Source organism: Chiloscyllium punctatum, chromosome 45, assembly GCF_047496795.1.
Source record: "Chiloscyllium punctatum isolate Juve2018m chromosome 45, sChiPun1.3, whole genome shotgun sequence".
Lineage (NCBI taxonomy): Eukaryota > Metazoa > Chordata > Chondrichthyes > Orectolobiformes > Hemiscylliidae > Chiloscyllium > Chiloscyllium punctatum.
In genome coordinates, this window is record NC_092783.1 from 55,721,185 (window position 1) to 55,732,466 (window position 11,282).

The following is an 11,282-nucleotide window of genomic DNA, read 5'->3' on the forward strand; positions in this document are numbered from 1 at the left end:
CCTCCCTCTTTTCTCCTCTTTTCTCCTCTTTCCCCCTTTTCTCCTGTTTTCTCTTTTTCTCCCGTCTTTTCTCTTCTTTTCTCCTCTTTTCTCCTGTTTTCTCCTCTATTCTCCTCTTTTCTCCTGTTTTCTCGTCTTTTCTCCTCTTTTCTCCTCTTTCCTCCTCTTTTCTCCTCTTTTCTCCACTTTTCTCCACTTTTCTCCCCTTTTCTCCACTTTTCTCCTCTTTTCTCCTGTTTTCTCCTCTTTTCTCCACTTTTCTCCTCCCTCGTTTCTCCTCTTTTCTCCTCTTTTCTCCTCCCTCATTTCTCCTCTTTTCTCCACTTTTCTCCTCCCTCGTTTCTCCTCTTTTCTCCTCCCTCGTTTCTCCTCTTTTCTCCTCTTTTCTCCTGTTTTCTCCTCTTTTCTCCTCCCTCTTTTCTCCTCTTTTCTCCTCTTTTCTCCTGTTTTCTCCTCTTTTCTCCTGTTATCTCCTCTTTTCTCCACTTTTCTCCTCTTTTCTCATCTTTTCTCCTCCCTCTTTTCTCCTCTTTTCTCCACTTTCCCCCTTTTCTCCTGTTTTCTCTTCTTCTCCCGTCTTTTCTCTTCTTTTCTCCTCTTTTCTCATAGTTTCTCCTGTTTTCTCCTCTTTTCTCTTCTCTTGTCCTGTTTTCTCCTCTTTTCTCCTCTTTTCTCCACTTTTCTCCTCTGTTCTCCTCCCTCATTTCTCCTCTTTTCTCCTCTTTACTCCTCCCTCTTTTCTCCTCCCTCTTTTCTCATGTTTTCTCCTCTTTTTTCCTCTTTTCTCCTATTGTCTCCTCTTTTCTCCTCTTTACTACTGTATTCTTCTCTTTTCTCCTCTTTTCTCCTATTGTCTCCTCTTTTCTCCTCTTTTCACCTCTTTTCTCCTGTTTTCTCCTGTTTTCTCCTCTATTCTCCTCTTTTCTCCTGTTTTCTCGTCTTTTCTCCTCTTTTCTCCTCTTTTCTCCTCTTTCCTCCTGTTTTCTCTCTTTTCTCCACTTTTCTCCACTTTTCTCCCCTTTTCTCCACTTTTCTCCTCTTTTCTCCTGTTTTCTCCTCTTTTCTCCACTTTTCTCCTCCCTCGTTTCTCCTCTTTTCTCGTCTTTTCTCCTCCCTCGTTTCTCCTCTTTTCTCCACTTTTCTCCCCTTTTCTCCACTTTTCTCCTCTTTTCTCCTGTTTTCTCCTCTTTTCTCTACTTTTCTCCTCCCTCTTTTCTCCTCTTTTCACCTCTTTTCACCTCTTTTCTCCTGTTTTCTCCTGTTTTCTCCTCTATTCTCCTCTTTTCTCCTGTTTTCTCGTCTTTTCTCCTCTTTTCTCCTCTTTCCTCCTCTTTTCTCCACTTTTCTCCACTTTTCTCCCCTTTTCTCCACTTTTCTCCTCCTTTCTCCTGTTTTCTCCTCTTTTCTCCACTTTTCTCCTCCCTCTTTTCTCCTCTTTTCTCCTCCCTCTTTTCTCCTCTTTTCTCCTGTTTTCTCCTCTTTTCTCCTGTTATCTCCTCTTTTCTCCACTTTTCTCCTCTTTTCTCCTCTTTTCTCCTCCCTCTTTTCTCCTCTTTTCTCCTCTTTCCCGCTTTTCTCCTGTTTTCTCTTTTTCTCCCGTCTTTTCTCTTCTTTTCTCCTCTTTTCTCCTGTTTTCTCCTCTATTCTCCTCTTTTCTCCTCTTTCCTCCTCTTTTCTCCTCTTTTCTCCACTTTTCTCCACTTTTCTCCCCTTTTCTCCACTTTTCTCCTCTTTTCTCCTGTTTTCTCCTCTTTTCTCCACTTTTCTCCTCCCTCGTTTCTCCTCTTTTCTCCTCTTTTCTCCTCCCTCATTTCTCCTCTTTTCTCCACTTTTCTCCTCCCTCGTTTCTCCTCTTTTCTCCTCCCTCGTTTCTCCTCTTTTCTCCTCTTTTCTCCTGTTTTCTCCTCTTTTCTCCTCCCTCTTTTCTCCTCTTTTCTCCTCTTTTCTCCTGTTTTCTCCTCTTTTCTCCTGTTATCTCCTCTTTTCTCCACTTTTCTCCTGTTTTCTCCTCTTTTCTCATCTTTTCTCCTCCCTCTTTTCTCCTCTTTTCTCCTCTTTCCCCCTTTTCTCCTGTTTTCTCTTCTTCTCCCGTCTTTTCTCTTCTTTTCTCCTCTTTTCTCATAGTTTCTCCTGTTTTCTCCTCTTTTCTCTTCTCTTGTCCTGTTTTCTCCTCTTTTCTCCTCTTTTCTCCACTTTTCTCCTCTGTTCTCCTCCCTCATTTCTCCTCTTTTCTCCTCTTTACTCCTCCCTCTTTTCTCCTCCCTCTTTTCTCATGTTTTCTCCTCTTTTTTCCTCTTTTCTCCACCCTCATTTCTCCCCTTTTCTCCTGTTTTCTCCTCTTTTCTCCTCTTTTCTCCTCTTTTCTCCTCCCTCTTTTCTCCTCTTTTCTCCTGAGCTCCTTAGATTTTACACATCTCTCTCTCTTCCTTCAAATCTCAGACAACATGAGATGCCCATGGTGTACAGCAGCCCCGTGACTTCCTGGGATGTTTTTGGAATGTGACACCGTCAATTCTGTAGTGATTCTGCTTCTCTAGGAGTGGAACCCGACTACTGGCCTCGTGATTATTGGATACCCCTTCAGTCAGACAAAAAGTCTAAACATTATCTGCATCCACTCAAAAATAACCTTCTCAATTTGAGTGCGGATCTTTTGTCTGAGCCTGCAGCGGTAATTTCCTTGAGAGAAAATGCTGTGGTTCAGCTTTGCTTTGAGAATGAATATCTCTGACTCATTGTAATCCACCAAGTTCCCCTCATTGTGTTTACCCATGCTGCCTTGCATTCCTAATATCTTTGTTACTGTTGAATGTTCCTCATGTTGATGTTGACTTCCCCAGCTTCTGTTGAGTACCTAGCTCCAATGCTCCTCCTGACCCTGATCCTTCTCATTTTTGAGGTTACCTGTATTCACACTTTCCATGACGCTACCTATGTGACTGTACAATCCTTGCCCATGACACTAAATTTCCCCCATGACTTATCGATATACCCTTTACTGAGCAGACAGACTCTTAGCCCTAAACTGCAACAGCTTTCTGTGATCACGCCAGACAAACAAAGCAAGGACAAAAACATCTTGCAGTATCCAGGCTCGGTGGACAGTGTATGGGCTATGGCATACCCTTGACCTGTGTGCATCATCCTTGCATTTCCTTTCCCCACTGATTCTCTTTCCCTTCGCTGCCTTATTCCACTAGCAGACTTTACCTTGTAGCTGATTTAAAGCTGTATTGCTCGCTGGATAAAACAGCAAAAATCTATTCTGATGTCCTGGAAAAAGTCAGGTTTGTTAGGCATATGTCTCTTGTAGGTACTAAAGCAGAGTTATTGAGTCAGAGTCATTCAACATGGGAGCAGACCCTTTGGTGCATCCAGTCAATGCTAACTAGAATCCCAAGCTAAACTAGTTCCACCTGCCTATGTTTGGCCCATATGCCTCTAAACCTTTCCTATTTGTGTACTTTACCCAATGTCTTTTGAACATTATAACTGTACCCATATCCACCACTTCCTCTGGAAGTTTATTCCACACATTCTCTGTATAAAAAAGTTGCTCCTATGTCTTTTTTAAATCTTTCTTGTCTCTCCTTAAAAATATACTCCTGAGTCTTAAGATTCCCCATTCTAGGGAAAGGACACTTGCCATTCACCTTATCTATACCCCTCATGATTTCTCAACTTCAACGCTCTAGTAAAAAAAAAGTCCCAGCCTATCCAGCCTCTCCATATAATTCAAACTTTCCATTCTCAACAACATCCTGATAAACCTTTTCTGAACTATCTCCATTTGAAAGCAAGGATTTCTCAATGGGTTAGAATTGAGTTGGAAGCAAGCACTTAATTCTGGCAAAATGTGCTTTTATTGAGATGCAAGTGAATGCAGATAGACTTCCTGACACTTGCAAACAGTAGGGTTTTGCCTGTACATTAAAGGCTACAGAACTTATTTGCTAAAGTTTATCCCACCATTAAAATTCTGAATTTTGGACTCTTGCCCAATGATCTAGGGTGGATTGAAGATACAGAGAATCCATGACCACATTGAATAGCAAATGACGCTCATGGGACGATAGACCTAGCCTGCTCCTATGTTCCTAGCTCTATTACATGTAACAAATCTGTTTTCTATTAATTGAGAACTCTGAAGGACCCACTGCACAGTCCTTGACTATGATTGAAAAGATTAGGATAAGATGAATTAGGAGGAATGTACTATTTGAATTAGGTAATATTTCTGAGGCTTAATATTTTCACATTAAGCCATATTAGTGTGTTTGTGGACCACAGCAATGGGAATTCCAGACTTAACCTTCTGGACTTTAATGTTAATTTCAACACCTTCAAATTGTGAATCAAATCAGATCCCTTCCCTTTCTTTTAGCTTTCCTTGTTACATTCTCTGTCATTGTGTCCTCTCTCCCCTCCCCCAGTGGGACTGTCAGTTCTTTCAAAGACACATCATGGTTCTGCCTTCTCACACTCTGATGACTTAACGTAAACTTAACATCCATCCCCCCCCAGCACTGTAGCATATGTGCTGCCCCCTCCAAAATCCATGTCAGCTCTAATCAAGAGTCATCTAGATTTGAAACGTTAACTTGCTCTCTCCTTGTCGATGCTGCCTGACCCACTGTGATCCCCAACAGTTGTTCGTAGCATTGGAATCTCGGGGTCAGGTTTTCATATTCATTCTGCTCCTGACCTCAATGGACTTCTGTTAAGAGCTGCTCTCCATGAGTCAAGACAGTTAAAAGGAGAATAACCCTGGCCGCGATTTCAATCCACTTCAGTTCTGGAGCAGATCTGACAGCAAGCCACTTTTTTTAATTTCAAAAATATACTTTATTCATAAAATTATTTGGATCTCTATACAATTGCTCATGCCATTCTTGTGCACAAATTACAATGCTTTACATCCAGACATCGAAATGTATTTTTCCTATATACAAGTCTGTACATTTACTATCCAGCTCTTCTGCTGAGGTGTCAGCGGAGCCCAGATGACTGGGTAGGCCCCCTGTCCTTCTTAGGCAGGCAGATGTTACACGGTGGTCTTTCCCCACCGCTCCTTGACAGCAGCTGCCCCAAGCTTCAGCGCGTCCCTCAACACGTAGTCCTGGATCTTGGAATGTGCCAGTCAGCAACACTCAGTCGGGGTCAATCCTTCAGCTGGAAGATCAACAGGTTTCGGACCACCCAGAGACTGTCCTTCACTGAGTTGATGATCCTCCAGGCACAGTTGATGTTCGTCTCAGTGTGCGTCCCGGGGAACAGACTGTAGAGCACGGAGTCCCGCGTCACGGCGCTGCTCGGGACAAACCTCGACAAACACCCCTGCATTCCTCTCCAGACTTCTTCTGCGTAGGCACATTCCAGAAGGAGGTGTGTGACAGCCTCGTCCCCACCGCAGCCGCTTCGAGGGCAGCGTGCATGTGGCAGAGAGACTGGGCATGCATAAAGGATCTCACAGGCAGAGCCCTTCTCACCACCAGCCAAGCCATGTCTTGGAAAGTTGGAAAGTTCTGGCGATGAGGCATTCTGCCAAATGGCTTTGACAGTCTGCTCAGGGAACCGCTCAATAGGATCCGCCCTCTCCTTTTCCCGAAGGGTCTCAAGGACACTACGTGCTGACCACGTAGAAAGACTTGGCCATGCCCCAGCCCGCCCGAACCAAATAACCAGCACTTTCAGGTAGTCGGTCCTGACGGTGAAGGGGATCGAGGATTGGTTGGCCCAGCAAGCCACTTGTTCGAAAAAAAAACACACTTCCCAATTTACTCACAAGGTGGCAGTAGTCTGTTACTTTGCACTATCATTCTCCCCAATGAACTGTTTGATCAGACTGACTGCTCCTGAACACTGAAGAGACACACTCTGTTTCCAATTGCAAAAGCCAACCTTGGGGAATGTAATGCCTTTGTTTTTATTTTTAATCCAATCTGAGGTGTTTATTTTTTTTGCAGGAATTAATTTCCACAAGCAGCTTTCTCGCACTATCGAAGGAAGTTGTAATCAAGCTCAGCTGTCCATTTCTGCATTCTACACTCGTACCCAGCCCCTCTCCTTTCCTTTCTGTGCCTGTTAACACTGGATTACCTGGAATTAAATATCTTGTGTTTGATAGCATAGACAGAGCTGTCCCTTGTAATCAAAGAGCTTCACCTACCATTGTGCTGAATTGTCTGCTGTTCTGTCATATTCTTCTGTAGCTATTTAAGCATTATGACATAAAGGTGAAGCATAAAAGAAAGGTGCAACCTAGATTGGAGAAATACCTAATTTTTTGAGCAATGTTAAATCCAAGCTACATCTCACACTGAAAGGTTCAAACATGTGGTAATATACTAAACCACCAGAACCAGGAGTTATTTGACAGTTAAAGGCCCACACACTTCACTAAGAAATGTTTAACAAAACTTTTTATTCCTCTTTCCTTGCCAGACAATGTGAGTCAAGGAACTCTGACACATTGAAAAATCACAATGGGTTATGTCTTGATGTTCAGTACTGGTTGCACAGAAGCCTCCTCCAATCGCCTCATCGCACCAGGGATCTGGGTTTGATCCCAACCCTGGGTGACTCTCTGTGTGGAGTTTGCACATTCTCCCCGTGTCTGCATGGGATTCCTCCTGGTGCTCTGGTTTCCTCTCGCAGTCCAAAATTGTGCAGGTTGGGTGGATTGGCCATGCTAAATTGTCTGTAGTCCAAGGATGTACAGGGTAGGTGGACTGGCCATGGGAAACGCAGGGTAATGGGGGAATGGGTAGGGTTGGTGTGGATTTGATGGGCTGAGTGGCCTGCTTCCAAACAGTAGGGATTGTATAACTGAAGTTGATGGTTTTAGTTGATGCTCCAAACTGCATTCCCCAGTTACAGACATCCCTCTAGTAACAGTTCAAGATGGGATCTAGTAGCAACCTGGCTTTCGTGGTTTCTTTGTTAGTGGGTTTGGTTGCCACACCTTTCAAAAGAGGCTCTAATTAAAACATCGTTGCAGCAATGTCACTAGTGGATCTTTGTCAAGAAACAGATTTGTAAGTTCAGTGCCACTGTGATCGTCATTTCCATGGGCATTGGGTGTCTATCAAGACCCAGGTCATCCTGTGCATGATGTATAAGTCAATGAAGACCTCCCTGGAGAGCCACACCTTTCATTAATACTGTCACTCAGATTTCTACAGGTAGTTGGTGTATAAGTAAAACAAGGAACTGTGGATGCTGGAAATCTGAACCAAAAAACAGAAATCACGAGAGAAACCCTGGCAGCATTATTGGCAAGAAAGTGGAGTTAATGTTTCGCCTCTTCAGCAGAATCGTGAATCTGGGGCACACTGGGCCACTGATAGGTCCTTCTTCTGTAGGCTCCTCCATGTACCCATCTGCTAATTTCCTGGATGTAGGATAGACCTCTTGCTGACCCTGCTGCAGTTGCAGAGGTGCCCTTGACATATGGCCGTCCCTCCATCTCTCCTCCTTCTCCTCCACATGGTGCTCCAGCAAGACAGGGCAGATGAGCCTCCTGGGCTGTTGGTCTTTCCCCCTCTCATGCACTTCCCTTGGAGTCAGCCTCCTCTGGGAGTCTTTTCCATTGTTCATTCTTTGAGCTGGCTGCAACTTTGAGAGCTTGCATGCAGGCTAATTCCCTTCTTAACAACATCGTGCACTGACCTACTTCGATAACTCAAGGAGACTGCTCATTGCCACCTTTCCCATGGCAATTAGAGTTAGGCAATGAACGCTTGTCCAGCCAGGAATGGCAAGAATACGTTTTTAAAAATACGGCTGCTGCCGACAAGAAATAACCGCCTCTCCTGTCTTAAACTCTTTCACTGTTTTGAGCATCCTTTTGAGCAGATCATAATAACTCACTGGCAGTCTGCCCCTGAGCCAGTTGTAAAGTGGTTTTGCCAACACCCTGGAAAAGTTACGGGAAAAGTTGGAGATTTTTCAGAAACATGGAGCTTATCTATCACTCAGTGTCCACAAGTCAAAACATAATAACCTTTAAGTTATAATTATTGACCTTTATGCTTTACCCCCTTCTAAGTTATTCTTCCAACAGACTGTTCTATAAAATAGTTGAAGATTGTGTTTAGATAATAGCAAAACTTTTTTATGTGGCTGGAAGGGGATGGTGGGTGTATCTCTTTTACATGTTTCTTTTAAAAAGCCTTTTCTGGGAAAATTTTGCAGATTATATTTAGGTACTTACAGCATTGTGTGTCTGAATAAAACAAGGAAGCAATTTTAAAAACTTGCAGCTCGAGCAGTTGAAGCTAGGGAAGACTTTAGTTTGACTCTGGAAGCTCATTAAACAGCAGTGTAGGTTGTAGAACTTGCCTCATCATGTTAAAGTACTGCCTGAAACCCATGCTGTGGCTTGGCAGGACTCCACAGCAAGAGAGCAGCTCTGTAAAATTACTCTTCATTAATCTATAGAGCCTTCATAAGATGTAACAATACACTGAAACCCAGAAACGCTAAACAAAAACAGAAAATTCTTGGGAATGCTAAAGTCCCAGGAATACTTGGCAGGTCATTTTGGAGACAGTTATAAAGAAATTGCAGCAATATAATAGCATTGCGGTTCTGGTACTGTGCACATAAGCCAAAGGAGCTGGAACTAGGATATACAGTTTGACAATGATTCACTTTAAGACAGAAAAGAGGAGAATTTGTTTTGTCAGAGGTTCACGAGTCTTTGGAAATCTTTTCCCTAGAGAGGAAGGAGGGCCATTGAATATTTTTAAGGCAGAGTTAAAAATCACACAACACCAGGTTATAGTCCAACAGGTTTATTTGGAAGCACTAGCTTTTGGAGCGCTGCTCCTTCATCAGGTGATTGTGGAGTATAAGACTGTAAGACACAGAATTTATAGCAAAAGTTTACAGTGTGATGTAACTGAAATTATATATTGAAAAAGACCTGGATCGTTTGTTAAGTCTTTTATCTTTTAGAATGACCATGTTGGTTTTAGGTCTTTCATATGTAAATCGCAAAACTTTTTTTAAAAGCTACATTCTCAAGTGAACTTTAACAATTGGTGTCATTGTCGGCCCAGATAATGTATTGAAGGTGTGATCTTCCCTGTGTGAAGCTGTCTGTGCCACAATGGTCAGACTGATTCTACTCTAAAAATGGATTTACAGAATCTTATATGGAGTCATGCAGTTTTTGAGCAAAGTAAAATGTAATTCTGCACGTGTATATGTGTATGTCTGCATGTGTGTGTGTGTGTGTGTGTGGTTGTGTGTGTGTGTGTGTGTGTGTATGTGTGTGTGTGTGTGTGTGTGTGTGTGTGTGTGTGTGTGTGTGTGTGTGTATGTGTGTGTGTGTTGGGGGGTGGGGGGGGCGTTATAAGTGTCCACGAGACAGTGTGTATATGTGTGTGATTGTGAGTATAAAGGGCTATAAGTCTGTGAAAGGGTGTGTGTGGGAGTGTATGTGTGTGTATGTGTTTAGTGCAATGGGGCCACCTGTAGTGTAACATGAACCCAAGGTCCCAGTTGAGGCCATCCCCATGGGTACCAAACTTGGCTATCAGCCTCTGCTTGGCCACTTTTCATTGTTGCCTGTCCTGAAGTCCGCCTTGGAGGACAGTCACCTGAAGGTTTGAGGTCGCATGTCCTGGACCGCTGACGTGTTCTCCGACTGGGAGGGAACACTCCTGTCTGTTGATTGTTGTGCAGTGTCCTTTCATCCATTGCCGTAGAATCTGCTCGGTCTTGCCAATGTACTGTGCCTCAGGGCATCCTTGCCTGCAGCATATGAGGCAGACAACGTTGGCTGATTCACATGAATACCTACATCGTACATGGTGGTAGCCGTGTCGACTTTCTGACACGTCTTGCAGCATCTACCGTGACGAGGTTGTACGATATTGTCCTGAAAGCCGGGCAGTTTGCTACGAACAATGATCTGTTTGAGGTTTGGTGCTTGTTTAAAGGCAGAGGTGGATAGAATATTTACTAATATGGGAGTCAATAGTTATCAGGTGGGATTGTGGGATTGAGGCCACAGCCTTGCGCATCATGATGTGAAGAACTGAATGGTCTACTCCAACTCATAACTTGCATGTTCACAAAGTCTGGATGAACAATCTCAGAAACTGAGTAAAAGTCTTGCCACAGCAATTTGAGGATTTAAATGACCCCAGGCAAAGTTCCCAAATTTGTTACCAGTTTTACCCCAAATTTGCATGCTTCCAGACAGAGGAGGGACGGCCTAGCTCCCCTTCCTTAGTCACCCACACTTTGGTTGGTCACAACAAGGTTCGTTAAAAACGTCCTCTCCCTCATTCATACCTCTCTCCAGTTTAAGGGATCCAATTTAAACAGACTTTCTTGCTTTAAAGAAAGAGTGAATTTATTAGCTAATTAATGCAAGAGAAAAAAAACGAACACAAGTGCACACAGATTAGAAATAAGAAATGAGCCCCCAAAAAAGTTAACATTTAAATATATATAGATCAATTTCAGGGCTGTTAATGAAGGCGAGATATTGGAACACAATCACAATACTTTACATTGGGTGATACTGGTCGCATTAATGTTGGTAGCTGAGCAGTCCATTTCAACATGCTTGCTTGTTGGCTTCAAGCAGTCAGTGAGCTTATGGATGTTTAGTGGATTAGTGGTGCCGGAAGAGGATGCTGCCTGAACTGCTGTGCTCTTCCGGCACTACTAATCCAGTATTTGCTTTCCAGCATCTGCAGTCATTGTTTTTACCTTATGGATGTTTAGGTCTGATGTCAAACTGTGACCTTCACAGTGCATTAATTTACAGTAGCACGTTATCCCACACTCAGACCAGGGATTGCTGTTGGTTTATTGGCACCTTTCTTGTATATTCCTAGAAGGGTAAGATACATCCATACCTTTTGCCTCATGGCTACAGCCTGAAATATGACCCACAGGAGATGTTTTCTTGCTGAGAGAAGGTATTAAAGTTTGGCTTGCATTTCTTCTTTTGAAGCTTCCTATTCATCCTGCAATATGTCACATGCTAGGGGCTCACACGGGGAGTCATTCAACAATCAGTACATTCCATTCTTAGATGTTATGTTATCAGCCAGGTGTGGCTTCCATAGTAATATGGCAACAAGAGTAGGCCATTCAGCCCAACAAGTCTGCCCTAACATTCAATGCAATCATGGATGACCAACCCTGCCATGTATTTGGCCCACCCTGTCCCCGTAACCGTTGTACCTGTTTACAACATTAATTGGCCGTCCTTTACCAATTTTATTCCAAACATCTTCAAGAAATTCCAATAAGTT